We start from the raw sequence: 18,886 nt of genomic DNA, 5'->3' as shown, positions 1-18,886 counted from the left end.
AGAGGCTAACCCAGCCTTGGGCGTGCGTGAGACCCACGACACTCCCTGCGCCGGGCTCCAGGCCTGCGGCTGCTCCGGACCCTGCGGGGCCTGGTTCTCAGCCAGGGGCCTAGCGGGCAGGGGCACGGCTTGCCAGCGGCCAGAGCTGATCGGAGGAGTGCGGGTGGGGCCCGACCAGCGCGAGCGTGGTGCGGTGGGCAGAGCTGACCCGGGGGCGGGGCCAGAGGGCGGGGCCTGACAAGCGGCGGGGCAGGGAACGGACCTGATCGGAGGCGGGGGCCTGATTGAGGCGTGGCCTGATTGAGGCGTGGCAAGTGGCCTGGCCTAACCAGCGGTATGCCAGTGGGCGGGGGCCTGACAAGTGATCCGGCCAGCCTCGGGGCGCAAGTGGGCGGAGCTTAACAGGGGCGGGGCCCGACAACTGGGTGGGGCCTGATCAGGGGCGTGGCGAGTGGCCAGAGCCGGTCGGTGGGCGTGGCCTGACCAGGGGAGGGGCTGGCCAGGGGCGTGGCATCTAGGCGCAGGTGGCCGGTGGGCGGAACCTAGCCAGGAAAGGGGCCTGACCGGGGGCGTGGCAACTGGGCAGGGCCTGACCAGCGGAGGTGTGACGTGGTGGGCAGAGCAGGCCCATGGGCGGGGCCTCAACAGTAGGGTCGTGGCATGGTCTGCAGAGCTGACCTGTGGGTGGGTCTCACCAGCGGGGGCAGGACATGGTGGGACCCCGCCCCGTCTCTGACCAGCTATAGGCCTTGGCCCCAACCGCCACACCAGGGCCCCTCCATACCGTGTCCACATGCCCCCTCTCCAGGATCTTTACAGTCTGGACTGAAAGGCCATGGGGGTCACGGCCGTCAGAGCCTACCGGCTATTCACACTGCCCAGCCTGTGGGCAGAGGCGACTTGGGGGTGGGGGGCGCTGTTGGGTTCGGACCTCACTCTGCCCCACATGGCTGCTGCACGCTGGGTGGCCAGGACCCTCTGCCGCTACTCCCAGCCCGAAGCAGCAGGTTTTCCTTGCTCCAGCTGGAAGCAGGCTGGCCCGCGCACCGTGGGAACGCAGGCCTCCTGCAGCAGGACTCGGGGGACTTGGGCCCCACGCAGCCAACCCTGCAGCATCGGGGCTGCTCTAACCTCCCACAAACTCCCTGTGACCTGCCCCAGGCTGTGCAGCACGGGCACTCGGGGGTCCCAGGCGGCAGGTGAGATTCTCAGGGTATCCCTTCTAAGCAAACGGCTTAGAGGTGGAGGGAAGGCTCACCACGGAGCTCTCAGCCAAAGGCAGGAGCAACTCCGAGGAGCTCGGGAACTTACTGATTTGCGTGCGCGAGCAAGTCTCTGGCTGCCCATGCATGTAGGGTGGTGGCAATGAGGGAAGGGCGGGGTGGGGGGAAGAGAGGACCCAGGGGCTCAGCAGAAGAGCCAATGCCCACCTGGACGCTCCTTCCCTACTTCCTGCCCCTGCCATCCCTCTGTTCTCTCCTGGGAAGCAGGTCAGGATCCCCGGGCAGTGTTCTGGGGACTACACTGGACTCCTCTGGGGCAGGCTGATGAGAGGGGCAGCTCCTCCCACGGGTCGGCCTCCTTCAGGGCCTTGGGCCCAGCCTTTGGCTGTGTGCCCAAGCACTCAGAGGGCGTGTGTGTGTGTGTGTGTGTGTGTGTGTGTGTGTCTGTGTGTGTGCGCGCGCGCACGCCTGACAAGGTTTACGGGATGGACAGATGGATGGATGGAGGACGGGACCAGGCAAAGCCAAGTCCTCCCAACCCTGGGCAGGTGGAAGAGGCCCAGCAGGTGGGGAAGCCGAGCTGACTCCCAGGGCCAGCAGCATGACTGCCCTCAAGAGGGAGAGGGGCCACAGCGGGGCAGGACGCCCCCCCCCCCCCCGAGAAAGGATGCTCAGCTCACAGAAGGGAGCAGGCAGGCAGCAAGGCCACTGTCGCTAAGAGACGTCAGAGGAGGAAGGGAAGCCCCACTTGACAAGGGAACGCTTTCTCTGTTTTGAGAATGTATGTATGAAGCCATCTTGAGGCAAAGAAGGAGGATTTAGGTTGTTGAAGAACCACCTGCTCTCCAGTCCTGCTCCTCCCTGTCTTGGGGTCTGCATGGGAGAGATGGGGCAGCAGCCGTCCCCTTTTCATCCTGGACCACCTGGGTTTATGCACACAAGCTTCCCAGCCCAGCCGCTGGCTCCAGGACTCAGACCTGCCTCCTCAGCACCCTTTAAACTACTACTCTTCCTCCCCAGGGCCCCGCCCAGAGCTCGGGTTCCTGGAGCCCCTGCACCTGCGGCCTGGGGGCAGCAGCAGGGAAGTCACTGCAGGTTCCTCAGGCGCCTAGACTGGGCGGGTGGGTATGTGCGGAGCACAAGGCAAGATAGCACCGGAAGCGAGGCTGGGCCCCACCGCCCCACCCCTCCCCAGGCTCCGCCCAGCTTTGCAGCTCTGCCTGGGCCTCCCTCCCCTTCCCAGACGCAGCCTCCCCGGGAGCCTGGGTCCCGCCCACCAGCCACACCGCCCAGGCCCCTGGGCACTCACGTCAGGGTAATAGTCCACCCTGGGGACCAGGTGCTCCATCAGGGCCTCCAGGGACCCGGAGATGAGGCGTCCCTCTTGGAAGATGAGGTCCCCGGAGCCGCCGCCGGCCCCACCTCCCCGCTCCCCCATGCCGGGCTGCGCCTGTCCGCTACAGCTGGGCCCGAGGAAGCTGGAAAAGACCGCGGACGTCTGGGGCATAGTTTCCTGGAAGAGAAGGAAGAGGCAGTGAGGGCTCAAAGGCGCCTCCACGGGCCTCCTCCCAGGCAGGGGTGTACGGTGAGCTCCAGCAGTGCCTGCCAGGGGCACCCCAACCCCCGGGGCGGGCCCCACGGTGGTCCCCAGCCGCTGCACATCTAAGCAGCGTTTCTTCAGCACCTGCTCCCTGCACACCAGGCCTCAGTCCAGGGCCTGGGCTTCCCCCCAGCGGAGAGGAGAAGGACGAAGAAAAGGTGGGAGGAGGAAGAGGCGGCAGGCAGTGTGTGGCCAGGGCGACCCAGGATGCGGTGGGGTTTGAACTGCTGGTGTTAGCCCTGCAGCCCCAGGGATGAGAAAGGAATATCCTAGGGACAGTGAGGGACAGTGGGTGCCGAGGTCCCGACCCAGTGTGTGTGCAGCGCTGAGCAGAGATGGGCCTGGACACACACGACGAGTGCTGCGGGCAGGGTGTGGTGTGTCGCCTGTCCGAGAGACGCGGGACCAGTCGGAGTGTCTCACCACAGCCCAGCCAGAGACTGTCAGGTCAGCCGAGCAGGGCTGACCCCACACTGATGGTCCCAGGCCGGGCAACTGACCGGCACGAGGCAGGGCATAAGGGCAGGGCTTGGGGAAAGATCTGGAATTTGCTTTTGGACTTGTGGCATCTGAATGCCCCTGAGATGCAGATGTCTGAGCAGCTGGGCTTGGCGCTCACCCTGGATTGTCCACTATGGCATGCATGACCCACTGTGACAGGGCTCGAAGTCCCTTCCTCACACTGCAGCTGGGAGCTCTCGTGAAGTCCAGGGGAGTCCGAAACCCTTTGGGTCTCAGTTTCCCCACTGCCCCAGACAGCCAGCCACACCTGGGAAGGACCAAGTGGGGATGAGGCGATGTGGCATGTGCCAGCCAGGACCCCTGAAACTCATGCCTGAGAGACCAGTGTGGCCTATCCTGGCCTTGGCTGGCACCCTTGGCCAGTCACTCCCTCCCCACCCTCGGAGGGCAGACAGGCACAGGGCATAGGCGGCTGGGCTCAGGTGGAGGAGCCGGGCCCTCCTGCCACAGTGGGGCACAGTCTGGACCGCAGGCTGCCCTGCTGCTGTTACTGGCAAGTGGGTGCTCTGCTCCAGCGCCGGGCTCTCAGGCCCGGGCTCCCAAAGCCATACTGCCATGGGGCATTATTCAGAAGGCAGCGGACAGTACCGCCACAGCCCCTTGGGCTCTGTGACTCCCTGCACAGGCCACGGGTGCTCAGCACTGGGCTTTTGGACGGCAAACCTCTGAGCCATTCAGGCCTCAGCTCCCCCACTGTGCAGAGCAAATGGTGACCGGTGTTACTTCGCTGCCCTGAGGGGACCACGGGCCACTGCTCTCCGGGGCCTTATGAGCAGAGAGCTGACGGCTCACCCCACAGGACGTCACTGTACCTCGCACCAGGGAAAAAGGACGCCCTGCCCAGGTAACACTGGTTTCCTTACTACACACCTGAAGGTTTCCTTGGAATTCTTAGAAAATCCTTTGCTAGGAGGGCAAGAACTCCAGGAAAGTCCCCAGGAGGAGGTGGGGATGGGACGTCCAGGCCTCCAGGCTCCGTGCTGCCCTCACCCCAGGGTGGGGGCTGGGTGTGGTGCAGACTCACAGAATGCTCCCCTCAAAGTCGGGTGGCTGCAGCAGACCGTGTCAGAATGCAGGTTGTTGGGCCCAGCCTGGCCTGCTACTCAGATACCCAGGCTGGGTCCCGCTTCTGTGCCCCTACGAGCCCTCAGGGGCTTCTGCCACCATTTAGGCCCAAGAACCACCGATGTGAGCAAACCCTTCATTCTTCAGATGGTGAAACTGAGGCCCAGAGGGAAGGAACTCAACTAAGGAAATTCTAGGAGTTCCAAATCCAGCACAGGTGTGTCCACCTCCAGGAAGCTTCCCTGGGTTAACCCTAGACTGCTGACCCACTAGGCCAGAAGTGGCTGTATCATTTGCCTTTGTGATCTCTTGCCACTCTCTTGCCAGCTGAGAGTGGGGCTCAGTAACCATTTTTGCAATGAAACAGTGAAGCTGGGCTCACTGGCCTTCATCACCCTCGCACCCCACAGCTGCTCAGCAGGGCCCCAGCATCGTCCCTGAGGCCCGTGCACTGTGGGGCAACCTCCCCAAGGTCACACGGTTCTGGGTTCAGAAGGTGACTGGCAGGTGGTCACCCCAAGCTCCTGGGGTCATCAGAGATGGCATTCTCTAAGCCGCTGGCCTCCCCCGCTGCAGAGGAGCATGTGCTAACACCCCACTAACTCACACAGCCCTGCCAGCCCCACAGCCAGGTCCAGCCTGCAAGGAGATCTTCCTCCCGCTGGGAGGCCTGCCTGGGAGACCAGGACCCGGTGGGGGTGGCAGGGAGCCAGCCCAGGGACTCAGCCCACTTGTCAGCTGCCAGAGGGGACAGGCAGGCCAAGCAGGAGCAGGTCATCTTCAAGGGTGGGGCCCTGGGGAGGGGTCTGGCAGGGCTGCCCGAGGCATGCAGGGGCTCAGCAGGGCCTCAGAACCCTCAGGGAATTAGCAGAGCCCACAGGGGCCACATAGAGCCACTCTGGTCCAAGGGTTAGGGGTGCCCTAAGATCTCCCCATCCTACTTCCCCTGAGAGCCACTCGAGATGCACCCAGGGGCACTGCCCCAGCCCACAAACCAAGTCCCTGAAGGTCCTGGGAATGTCCCCAGGGCCCCTCGCCACCCAACTTCAGTCCCTAGCAGGGTCCACTCCCACCTGGCCACCAAGCACTTTGAGGAGGGTCTCCAGGCGGAGCACTAGGCGGGAGAGAGGGGTCCCCACATGGCTGCTCCTGGGCGAGATGAAGCACACCCTAGGGTCAGAATCCCAGCTCCGCCCCGGGCCAGCTCCTTGCTCCTGGTGGTCTCTCCAGCCCTCGACTTTCCACAGCACTTCACCTGCCTGGCATCGTCACCGGCCACCTCCACCCATTCTTGAGGTCCCTGAGGTCCCTTCTGTTCTTGCACTGGTCCTCCTCTTCCATCCCAGCAAGAGCAGGAACTGTGGCCTGTGGCCGCACACCTGTGTCCCCCCCTGCTCCTGGGCTCCCTCTAGAGGAAGGGGCTATTCAGAGCTGGGCCCTGGGCTCTCTGGGCTCCAGTCTCACTCAGGAGCTCAACACGACAGCTCGGCGCAGAGTACCAGGCATGCTAAGGGCTCGAGTTGAATGGTCTCGTTTTCTCCTCACAGTAACCCCCTCTCCCCAGGCGTTGTTCTCTGCAGGCTGCAGATGAGGACAAGGTGCAGAGGGCCGATAACTGCCCCAGGTCACGGAGCCAGACCGCAGCAGGGCCGGGATTCAAGCCAAGCCAGCAGCCAAGGCAGGCAGGGCAGCCTGAGTCTGAGCCTGGCTCAGCCACTTGTAGGGGCTTTGTCAGGATCCTCATCTGTAAAATGGGCACAGGGAGTGCTCCTTCAGAGGTTTGCTGGGAGGATCAAACGAGCCCGGGCACTGGACACATTACCACCCCCGGGAACCGCACCCATCGGCCAGGTTGCTCAGTGCCCCATGCAGGCCACATGCAGTGCCCAGGACACAGGTGCCCTGAGTTCTAGGCACACAAGCCCGATGCTCTGAAGCCAAGTGTGGTTCCAGGAGCACACGCAGCAGCACCTTTTCTGAGTCAGAAGCCCCGGCGGGAGTGAGCCTCGCAACCCCCTCCAGGAGGCTCAGCTCCAAGCTGAGTTCTAGACCCTGGGCCAACAGCAGCAGCAAGACCCAGTCAACTGTTAAAATGCAGGGTCTCAAGTTCCAGGCCAGGCCTGCCAGGTCAGACCTGCATCTGAATGAGACATGCAGGTGATCAGTGTGCAGGCGGCTGGGGGCCCGGGATCCTGCCCCCTGAGAGTTTCAGCCTCCAGGTGAGTGCCACCGGCTCAGTCAGGTCAGTGCCCTTGTCTGTGGGCACAGTCTTCCAGGGACTTCTCAAAGACCCTGCCCGGCTCCCCTCAGACTCTGATTTGCCTGGTCCAGGGGGCAGCCAGGCACGGGCGTTTCCCGGCTTTGCCAGGAGCAATGGGAGCAGGAAGCACAGGCAGCCCCTGTGCAGAGCTGGGAAGCCCCCGGGCCAGGCAGAGGCGGGCTGGGTGGGCCAGCTTTCCCCCCAGCGTCTGGAGGACCCTCACCTGTGTCCCAAGTTCAGCTGGGCTGGCCTGGACAAAAGCAGTGGCCCCTTTGTGGGAAGTGGGGCATGGGCTGGCACCCAGCCAGCCTCTTCCTGACTCCTTGCAGCTCCTCCTCTATTCAGGCAGGAAGGCAGGCTCCTTCTAATTATAGACCTAATCAACTCAGAAAAAACGTGCTCACAGTGCTCCCAGTGAGGGGGTGAAAGTGACTCACTGTCTCCTACATGAGCCTCGCCACCTCCCACCTCTCACGCAGAGCCGCTGGGAGTGGGCGCAGGTCCAGGCCGCTGGGCAGAGAGGGACCCAAAGGCTCAGCAGCCAGGTGAGAAGGCCACACCCCACCCTGCACAGCTGGAGCAGCACTGTGGGTGGCCGCGGGGGCTGGGAAGCTGCCTGGCAGAGGCTGAGGCCCTGTGCCACATGCCAGCCTGGTGGGCTGCCCAGAGGGGAGGGGGGCAAAGCAGCAAGGCACAGGGGCTTCCTGCGCTGCACTGCTGCCCTCTCCCCAGGTGCCACTGTGCCCAACTGGAGCTGTCCTGGCCCTCCAGGCTCAGCCTGAGGGGCCCCACCTGGCATCCCGATAGCAGCTAGCCGTCGTGGTCCAGCCCAGGTGGTACTGCCCTGGGACGCCCCCAGGCAGCTCCCAGCGTCTCATGCCCTGTCTGCACCCACACGCCTGAGTCCCTTCTCTCAACTGCAGGCCCTGGGCGGGCACTGCAGTGGGTAAGGAGACACGTTCTCTGTGTCCACGTCCATGGGGCAGCCACTGAGCTGCTCCGAGCCTCAGTTTCCTCAGCTGTAAATTGGGTATAGAGTTTCTTGTCCCACCTCCCTGCAAGGCTGTGGGGAGGGTTATGTAAGAAGGTAGAAGCTGATGTGGTTGTGTCCCTGGAGTGGTACCCAGATGCGGTCACATGTCACATCTGTACCTTGCCTCAATGGCACCTGAGTGGCCCGGCACTAGCTGCCACTGCTTCTGACCTTTGGCTTCTGACCTATGGCCTCTGATCTAGGGCCTCAGAGCCGCCAGCACACACCACACCTCCTGCCCCAAACTGCAGGTTCTCACTGAGGTGACACGTGGGCCCTGGTGCACAGCCCTGTGGCTGTGAACACCCCGTGGGGCACACTCCCACCCACGGGGCACAGGAGCCCCAGGCAAAGCCCGTCCCTCACCCCAGATGGGCTGTCCAGAGACACGGCAGCTTCCCAGAGCCTCCCCAGGGATGTCCGTGGGACCAGCCGATGGAACGCGCCCTCGGCCTCCCGCTGCCCGGACAGCGGTCCCCGAGCGGTCCCCGGGGACGCGCTCCCACACCAGCTTTCGCCTCAGCTGGCCTCCAGGGAAGCCGGGCTCGGAGAAGAGCAGCTGTTTGATTGTGTCCCTCCAACGTCTAGAATAGCCACATGCTGATGGCTCCAAGGCGCCCAGAGGGTGATGGGTCAGAAGCCCAACACGCCCATACAAGGGACCAGGCCTACCCCAGCTTCCGTCTGGGGCCGTTACTTCCTCTGTGTGAGCCGCAGGGGCCACACTGTCACACCTGCACGGACACCTGCACAGACAGCAGCTGCGGGGAGCAAGGAGACGCCTGCAGGACGAGTGCTCGCGTGGGGGCTCTGCCAGCCTGGCTGCGGGAACATGGCCCTCGACCTCCGGGATCCGTCTGGATTAGTACAACCCAGGTGAGAGGCGCCTTTTAGGGGACACAACCCAAAACGTTAGCTTCTGAGTGCTCACGGCTCCCCCACAGTACACACCGGTGCACACAGGCACACCCCCACACCGTGTAAGGAACACACCGCACCACACCGTGCAGACAGCATGGCAGGACAGGGGCCCAGGGCAAAGGAGGGAAGAGCAGTTGGCCAGGTGGGGGGAGCCGGGATCTGAGAGACTCTCGCCTTTTAAGAGGGTAAGAGCAGAGATCCTGGGCAGCCCCAGTGCAGTGAGACATCCCGGGAGAGATGGGAAGAGGGTTTAGGAAGTTTATGCAGAAGAGTAGGAGTGAAACTCCTTTTTGCAGCTTCTCTACTAATACGGTCGGTGCCCATCCCCCAGGCAGCGCACATAGAGAAAAGGGTCTGCCTCTGGCCACGCCTGTGCAAAAGCTGGGCACATGCCCCCAGAGGGCAGCCAGGCAGAGACCCTGCACCCCACCCCATCGCCCCAGGGGCCCCTGAGAGCTGCGGCTGCAATGGAGGCCCAGACGGTTCTGGGCCAGAGCCACAGCGTGCTGTGCGTGTCGTCTGCACGGATACGCCAGCGTTTCCAGGCCTGGGCGGCAGCAGCAACCCCACCCACTGCACTGAGGGTGCCCAGAGACGGTGAGAGCGCAGCAGCGCAGCGCAGGCCTGACTCCACCGGTGGTCTCGTGAAAGACCCCACAGCTGAAGTTGCCGCAAGGAATTCATTGTCCTTCAATGCATGTGGGTAAGGAATACAAGTGATGTTGACTCCAGAGGAACACCCAACACTGGACTGTCCTAGTACCGGGTCCTCCCTCCTCACGCCTGTCCTGGGCAGCCCTGTGCCTCCAGGAGGGGTCTGCTTTCACGGGGACGGGCCCTCACTCTCAGCTCCCCACTCCCATGGCCGAGGGTCCCTGCACAGGAACAGGGCTCGGGGGGCCTCCCGCTCACTGCCTCACGGGCTTTCTGTGCCAGCTCTGGGCAAGAAGGGACTCAGTGACCAGGCTGGGCAGGGGCCTCATCCCTCAGGAGCCACATGGGAGGGCCACAGCCTGCCCCATCAGTGGGAGCCAGTCCTCCCAGCTACCTGCTCCCAATGCCACCTCAGCTCTCCGGGACCCATCCTGGGAAAGGGAAGTGATGAGCAGTCACCACCCTGCACAGAGCCCCAAAGGGACTGAGGGAGGAGTGTCAGAAGGGGCCCCTAGGGGTAACTGGCCAGCCCCATCACAGCAGAGTGGGAGCAACAGCCAGAGGGGACAGGGTGAGGCCTGTGTTCAACTCTACAGGGAGCAGCTGTCTAGGGTGGCCCCCAGCACACAGCCAGAGTCCTAGGACGCCTTCTGGACCCTGGAGTCTGCAGCTCCGGAAACGTCCGAGAAACGCAGAAGCAGGGAAAAGCTTTCATTTGGCTAAGCATGTTGTATTTGAGATGTTTGTCATTAGGAGTTAGAGCTGGGCCATGTGCTGGGCATTCTATTAATATAACTCATCTCGGGCCGGGCGCGGTGGCTCATGCCCGTAATCTTACAACTCGAGGAGGCCAAGGCGGGAAGATTGCTTGAGCTCAGGAGTTCAAGACCAGCCTGAGAAAGGGCGAGACCCTGTCTCTACTATAAATAGAAAGAAATTAGCCAGACTAAAAATAGAAAAAAAATAGCCAGGCACAGTGGCTCGTGCCTGTAGCAGTCCCAGCTACCCGGGAGGCTGAGGCAGGAGGATCACTTGAGCCCAGAAGTCTGAGGTTGCTGTGAGTTAGGCTGACACCACGGCACTCTAGCCCAGGCAAGAGAGTGAAACTCTGTCTCAAAAAAAAAAAAAAAAAATATATATATATATATATATAGATATATATATATATAAAACTCATCTCATGTAAACGCAATTCTCCCGTAACCCAAGGAGGCAGCCCAGAGAGGCCCATTTCTCAGATGGGGACACCAAGGCTCGGTTCACAGGACCCACCACTCAGGCTGGCAGTGAAGTGCAAGTCTGCCCAGGACCACCTGCCCACAGCCCTGCCTTTTCCTGGACTGTCATTTCTCCTCAACATTGTCCCTAAATGTTACCAGCAGGGCCATGACTCTGCTGTGCCTCAGAGGGAGGCTGGAGCCCTTGCCCAGACACGGGGCAAAGGCACAGTTCCCACCATACTCTGCAAACGATCCCAGGGACTGACGGTCTCCCAGAAGCTCATCTGTGGACCCCAAATTAAGAAACCCAGCTTCCTGGAAAACTGGGACAAAAATAGCCCTCAGGGCCCATCTTGCATGCGTCCCAGGATCTGCCAGGAGGAGGAAGATGGGTAGAGCCAGCCCCCTGCCTCTGCCAGGCTTGGTAAGGGGGCTTCTTCCTGAGGCAGCACGTGGGCTTCTATTTTTTAGACTACTCAACAAAAACGCAGACTATTTTTAGCTCAGCAAGCTGCAGGGCATCACAATTAGCAACTGAAAATTACACATCTTGCCTGTCTCCCCTCTGCCGGCTGCGGGGGAGAGAGAGAAATGCTCCTGAAGGGAGCTGGAGGCTAGCCCTGCGCCCCAACCCCGCAGGCCATGCACCGGAGAGGGCAGACTCGGGCACAGTTGGGGCAGAAGCCCGCCTGCTACTTGGACCCAGGCCAGTGCCATGGGAGCCCAGCTCTGCCAGGGACCCGACGAAAGGGAGCCCAGCTGCGCTTCACGGGCCAACCGCCTGGTTCTCTGGAATCGCTGGCACTGGGGTGGGGTAGCGGGTGGGGTGCTCCCCAGAGCCCTCCTCCTTGCCCCTTCGTTCATTCATTCATTCGTTCGCAGCGCCAGCAAGGACCTGCCTAGAGCAGGGATGCGCAGGGGAAGGAGCCAGGGCTCTCTGGGCGCACAGAGCGCCGGTGGGCACTTCGAGGCTGGTACACGGACACCCACTGCAGGCGAGAAGAGGACCCGTGCTGCGGACGCAGAAGGGGAGATTGGGGGCAGGAAAAATGGCAACCTTAACCTAGGCGGAGAGGGTGGCCTTGAAGGAGACTTCTGGAAAGGAGAGAAAGGAGAGCCCGGGCCCTCCTTCCCACTGGCTCTCTGGCAGGCCTTCCCTGGAGCACTTCCTGTCTGGCTCCCTCCCTCCAAACGCGTACTCACTGATTATCTGCGTGTCAGTCTGCAGCTGCCCGCAGTGCGGGCCTGCCCTGCCCTGGCCTGGTCCCCACCCTGCCAGAGCCACAGCTCTGGACACAGCTCACTGCCGCGGTGCACAGGGCCCGGCTACCGTGGCCCGGCTCTTCGTGGTCTGTTCCCGGGTGGGCTCCAGGCTCCCCTTCCCAGGGGCTCTCCCAGGACGCCGCGGTCTCAGGGAGAGCAATGGCTGTGGGCACCCTCACCCGACAGGGCTCACAGCAGGTGCAACTTGTAAGTGAAATGCTTGTCGAAATGCACGGTGGGGGCACTATGTTTATAGGACTCCTCGTGGGAACATAAACCTTTCGGCAAACCTGTAGTGGATGTTTTGCATCTGTGAGGCTTTTGACCCTGCGCCGCCCAAGGGCTATGCCTGCCAGGAGAAGGGGTCAGGAGAGTGGGGGCAGAAAAGACGGTAACCTGAACCTGGGCAGGGAGGGTGGCCATCAGGATGCGGGCGGAGACCCTAAATTATGACTAAGAAGCTGCCCGCTGTGGGGAGAGTGCAAGGCTGGGGAGCCCACCCAGCCCACGGGCTCAGCCAGCGTCAGGGAGGGAGAAGGGAGGGGGCAGGTGTCCTCCTGGTGGACAGAGGCTCAAGGACTCGCACGGGAACCCCGGGACCTCCTCCTCCTGCACAGCCTCACCCCGCCCTCCCCAGCCTGAGTTCTGTCAGGGCTGGTCAGATGGCGGAGCCGCCATGCCTCCTTCACCATCCTCATCCTTGCTTACTGTTCCCCACTCTCTGGTCCTGCTGTTCCCAAACTGGGTTCACAGACCAGACAATACAGGGCAAGGAGACACCCGGCCATGGTGGGTCCTCCAGGGTCCCACCTGCATCAAGGGGCTTGGGGGCAAGGGGAGAAACACTGTGGGGGCCACCCCCACTCCCTGGATCCCACTAACTGGCAGAGAAACCAGGCTGGGACAGCCTGTAGCCCGTGGGGCAGCAGGGTGGCTGGACCCCCAGCTGGCAGAGGAGAGGCTAGGACCTGGCCCTGGGGGTGCCACCCTGGGACGGGTTGGGGGGTCTGCCCCATGCAGCGAGCCACCCCTCTCCGTTCTCCTAAGGGTTTCTGCTCTAACATCCCTGTCACGGTAACCTCAGTGTCCCTGCTGCACACGCTCTCCCCTTCTTAGCCCGGGACTGTTGCGGTCTCTCGGAGCTGGGGCTGTGGGCCCGGGTGCCAGATGACTTGGACCCAGGTCCTCCATCCCCACCTGGGGCCAGGTGGGAGCCTGCACCCAGGTCCTCCCCAGCTCTGCAGAAGAACCTCAGGTGACTTGCAAGTGGCCCAGCCCCTCTGGGCGTCGTCTGCACCACAAGCAGGTGACACCTGCCTGAAAGAGTCTGCAGCTTAGTTCTCTATCATTTCTAGAGATTCCAGTGAGTGCAAGAGGGGCCTGGAGCCACACCCTGCCTCTGTCTGCCCCAGTGGGCCCAGGCCGGCCCTCACCCCAGGTGGTGGTTCCTGGCCCGCATCAGAACCACTTCCCCTAACCTGCTGCATCCACCTCCGGCTCCCCAACCTCTGGCTGGAAGGTTCTCCCCACAGCAACCCCGCCTGCACTCGGACACTCCTGCCCAGGAAGCTTCCTCCGGAGGCTGTCCTCCCCTGGCCAAAGCCCAGCTCTCAGCCCTTCCCCACTCTGAGCCGAATGTGTCTCCCTTAACGCTGGAGAGCCCTGGTCCTGTGTCCTGGGAGCAGGCAGGCGATGGGCCGCCCCATGCAGCCCCTGCTTCGTGGGTGACCCCGAGTATGAAGTGAAGCTCGAGACGGGCTCGGCACCTGGCGGGCTGTGATGGCACCAGAACCGTGGGCCACTGATGGGCACCTGTCCCACAGGTTACCCCACTGCCTTCCTTCCTGGACACAAAGGTCCTGGGGGCTGGTGGCACCCTCTCCCTGACCCGCCTCCAGGTCCCCTCTCACCAGCCATGCCCAGGACAGGAGGAAGGGAGGGAAGCTGCCTCCTGCTTCCTGTCCTCCTTCCTCCTGAGGCATGGGGCCCAGACCTGGCTCTGGCCTCAGGGTGGGGGCCTCAAGGTGACAGTCCTGTGCAGCCAGGCCTCTTCAGTCCTCATCGCCCCCTGGAATCCTCGTGGCCTCCACGGCAGGGGCAGCACGTGCTGGCCCCGTCCCTGCGGCTCCCACCCCTACCCGCAACAAGCCAGGTGGGCATCCCGTGGCCAAAGGGCTGGGACGAGACATTGTTTTTCACGTAAACCAAGCTCCAAGCTGCAAGAATCACATTCATAAATGCCACAGAGAAGGCCCCGTGTGCCCCGTGTGCCCCGTGTGCCCGCCGGGCCGGGCAGGCTGCAGGCCGGGCCCCAGCGAGGGGGGCGGCCGCCACGGAACCAGCACCTCACGGCCGCGGTGCCGCGCTGATAAGTGAAGCTTTGTTACCACGCACGACTCATTTTTTCCTTCTGAATTCCCTTCTGTTCCCAAATACCACTGGAATTGCCCGAAGGGACCCTGCCATCTCCTCTCCACGCTGCTCAGTGCAAATTCTGCCGAGTCTGCATTTCTTCCTCTTCCTTTTTCCTTTTCTTTTTCCCTTTCTGTCCAGTCAGCTGCTTCTGGTGGCTGCTCAGGGCACAGAACGTCATTGTGCACAATAACCGTCCCATTATGGAGACTTGAGAGCCCACGCATGGAGCAGGTGGGATTTCAGAGAGCCCCTGCCCTTTCCCGCAGGGACGGTGAGGCCCCTCCGGCCGGCTGGGGCCTCCCCCTGTCGCCTCCAGCCTGGCTCCTCAGGGCTGACCCCACGGGACTCACAGGGTTACAAGAGCCCCTGCAGGTGGGCGCGTGGCCTGGGCCCGGCAGGCCTGCACGGGGGCAATCCTGGCCGTCAGGCTGCCATGGAGGAGGGGGCCGGGGGCCAGGTACAGACCCCATCCCAACTGAAACCACCCTCTGTGGTCCCTCCCTGGCGGGGGCATCCTCTGAAGACTGCTCGTCAGGGTCTGGGCAGTGGCCCGGGCACCCATGGGCTCCGGCAGGAAGACACCAGTGTCCCACCCAGGCCCACCCGGGGTGCGCCGCCAGCAGCAGGGCCGGGCCTAGAGCCAGCCAGGGGTGCAGCAGCACGTGGCTGCGAAAGAGAGGGGCAGCGAGCCGGCTGGTCAGGGCTGAGGGTCCTCGGAGGTAGGGAGGCTGGGCCTGGGGGACGGGCCACAGCGCCAGCCACAGGCAGGCCTTGCCAGGGGTGAGAGGCAGCCTCCGCCCCTCCGCAGCTGCCTGCGGGTGCCAGAATACGGAATAAAGAACATACAGTTCTTTTATTTTTAATTGACATCTAATTAAACTGAGCAAAGATTTTTCCTTTGTGTTTAAAAACAAATAAAAATCTGTTTCCCTTGCTTGAGTTGTCATCCTCCTGGCAGATGCGGAGAGCGGCACCCCAAGCCCCCACTGTGCTGTGGGGGCTCTCAGCTGCCAGCTCCAAGCTGGGCCAGACAGCCATGGCCTTGTCCAGCACCACAGCCTCTCGGAAACAGGACCAGGACACACGCCCCGACCCTCACACCCCATGCTGCATACACGGGCAGCTTTCCTGCCACATGCCCTGCGTCCCCTGGCGCTCGGGGCTTGCAACCAGGCAGTCAGACCCTTGGCAGCCCCCAGAAGTACCAGCCACACAGGGCAGCTCACCTCCTGCCACCCCCTCCTCCAGATGAGGAACAAAGACCCAAAGAGCTTACGTCATCAGCTCCAGGCCTGACAGCCCAAAAGTGGCGGAGCGGAGATTTGAACCCTGTGAGCGTGACCACCGCGATCTGACACGCCACCCAGGGCCATCAGCGCAGGGTTCAGGGCAAGGGAGAAGGGTGCAAAGTGATGGCAGGTGGCAGCCACCCAGGGCCCTGAGGGACAGACGCGGCCTGGCCTGGAAGCAGCCACGTGTGCAGGGTCAGGCCGCGGCACGAAGGGTGCTCCCTGAACTGCCCGTGAGCAGCGTGAGCAGAGGCCTCTCCACCTACTGGGCCACCGCCACCTTCCTAGGGCGCCGCCGAGGCCTTGCTCTGCCCCGTCCAGACGAGGTGCAGGCGTAGGGCTGAGGACAGGCCTCCGGCCTGCAGGCTGGTCCTTCCTGCCAGCATGTGAGCTGTTCTAGCAAACTGACTGGACCTGAGAAGGGGATCATGGAAACTCCGATTTATCCAGCTGGTCAGAAGTACAGGTCACAACCGGAGCCTTGTGATCGGCATCTGAAGTGGAGGCAGTCTTGTGGGACCAAGCCCTCAACCTGTGGGAGCCGATGCTACCTCCGGGTGGACAGTGTGAGGACTGAATTATAGGACACCCGGCTGGTGTGCCCTGGAGAATCTGTTGTCAGAGTCGTGTGGAGTGACTGAGAGAAGAGAGTAGTGGGTTTCTTCCCCTATCTCTTTTAAAGGCCAACTCCCAAGAACACAAAGCTGTGTCCAGGAAGGGCAGTGAGCACCTCCACGTGGTCCAGAGAAATGACCAGAACTTGTTACAGTCCTCTACAAGTGGCAGACACCCAAGGGATGAAAACACTGCAGCGCACACTCTGGGGACAGGGAACCAGAAAGGTAAGGAGGCAGATGCACAAAATTCTGGACCCAAGAAACAGAGAGGCACTTTCTGCTGTCCAGAGTCTCCACCCACACTGTCACACATTACAGCACCAGTGAAGCCCAATGAAGTCCCCAAGCAGAAATGTACAGGTAACAGAATGACATGAATACAATGTAATGAAACGATATTAATAAACAAGTGGTGAACCAAAAAATGTTACCCACTTCATAAAAAAACTTCCCTAAATCATGTCTGTGTTAAAAAAGCAATCCAGGCCGGGCGCGGTGGCTCACGCCTGTAATCCTAGCACTCTGGGAGGCCGAGGCGGGTGGATCGCTCAAGGTCAGGAGTTCGAGACTAGCCTGAGCAAGACCCCGTCTCTACTAAAAACAGAAATAAATTATCTAGACAACTAAAAATACATATAGAAAAAATTAGCCGGGCATGGTGGCGCATACCTGTAGTCCCAGCTACTGGGAAGGCTGAGGCAGTAGGATCGCTTGAGCCCAGGAGTTTGAGGTTGCTGTGAGCTAGGCTGACGCCACAGCACTCACTCTAGCCCAGGCAACAAAGTGAGACTCTGTCTCAAAAAAAAAAAAGCAATCCAAACTCCTATTACAAACATGTCAGAAAAATAACCCTTATAAGAAAACTGTGTCAAATTTGATATGGCCAAAGCTATACTCAGAGAAAAATTCATAGGCTTCAGTGCATTAAGTAAGCAACACAAAGCACTTGATTCAAAAAGCTTCTAAATAAAACAAACTTATAGCAAAGCAAACAAGAGGAAGAAATTGCTAAAAGGCAAATTAGTGGATTTAATCAAAGAAAGAGCTAAACCGCTTATAAAATTCAAGAGCTGATTCTTTGAAAACACAAATTAAAAATATAAACCTCTGGCAATTCTAATCAACCAAAGGAAGGCAGAAGGGATGGAGGAAGGAGGGGAGAAAGGAAGGAAACGCAAAGATACTTTGGGCATGAAAAGGGGAATCTAACTACAGATATGGAGAAAAAACTTTTGAAGAATCAACTACCTAACTCTGTGCTAACTGATTCGAAACCTCTTTCAACTGGGATACCAGGTAGAAATGTAAATAACCAAAACAGACTAAAAACGTTTGGAACCCAAAAAGACCAATAACCATAGTACAAATTCAGCTGACAGGCAACTAAACCTCAGGGAAAAATAAAAGCAAGCTCTGGCTGAGACAGTTTTCAAAATGAATCATTTCAAGCCTTTGAGACTAAAATAATTTTATATAATATTTAAAGTATTTCAAAGCACCACATGTACTCACCATCAAATTGGTATTAACTGAACAACACTTAAGTGCACATAGAGCAGTAACTTTCATCGGGTGTCGGGCAGGTGGGAGGGGGAGGAGGGGATGGGTATTTTCACACCCAATGGGTGCGGTGTGCACCGTCTGGGGATGGACACACTTGAAGCTCTGACTTGGGCGGGGCAATGGCAATACACGTAACCTAAACATTTGTACCTCCATAATATGCTGAAATAAAAAAAATGTTTTAAAAAGAATAGTTTGCCATTAAAAAAGTAATAAAAAATAAAGTATTTCAGCTACACAATTCATATTGAAAAACCTTCCTATTTATTTTATAAAGCTAACATAACCATGGTTTATAAATGTGACAAATATATCACCTAATAGAAAAGTACGTATAAATTCTTACCTATGAATTTGGATGAAAAATACCCCAAGCCACACTGCAACACCCCAGTAAAGTGGGCCCAGCAGCATGTTTAAGCGCAACAGGGCCTGACCACTGGGATTTATTCCAGAGACAGGAGGGTACCTCAGCTCAGAAAAGCTAATAAGTCAACACATTGACAGATGCGAGGAGGAAAGGCATTGTGTGAGTGTACTAGACACAGGGCAGCCTCTGCTGCAAGTGGGTTCCATTCCCAGCGCACACTCTTCAGCAGTCAGCGCAGGAGGGGGCAGACCGGTCACGATGAAGAATACCTATGTGATATACGGGGCCAATTTCAGACTTGGTAAAACGTGAGAGGCCTTCTCATTAAAGGGAAGATCAAGCCAGAGATAAGTACCATTATTTACTGTTACTTTGCACCTTTTAGAAAACACAGTAAGAAAATAAAAGATACATTAGAAATGAAGGACAGAATGTTACTCATGTGCAGGTAATAGGATTAATTTCTTGTTTTCCAGGAAGCCAAACTAAAAATCTGTTCAAACTAATAAGAGAGTTCAATGATCAATTACCTAACTTAAATTTTTAAAAAACCAATAGCTTAGCTACCTACCACCCATGCCCCCAGGTGTTCACACAGGTCCACGTGGAGCAGATGCTGGAGGCTCACCCCACGGCAGCAGAGGGGGGTGCGTCTCTGTGTGCTGCGTGTGTCTGTACACCTGTGTGTGTCTGCATCTATGCGTGCCTGTGTCTGTACGTGTGCCTCTGTGTGTGTCTGTGTATCTGTGTGTCTGTGTGTCTCTGTGCATGGCCGTGTGCGTGTCTCTGTGTCTGTGCATCTCTGTGTGTCTGTGTGCGTCTCTGTGTCTGGCCGTGTGCGTGTCTCTGTGTCTGTGTATCTGTGTGTCTG

Source organism: Lemur catta, chromosome 14, assembly GCF_020740605.2.
Source record: "Lemur catta isolate mLemCat1 chromosome 14, mLemCat1.pri, whole genome shotgun sequence".
Classification (NCBI taxonomy): Eukaryota; Metazoa; Chordata; class Mammalia; order Primates; family Lemuridae; genus Lemur; species Lemur catta.
Note: the sequence above shows the minus strand (reverse complement) of the source record.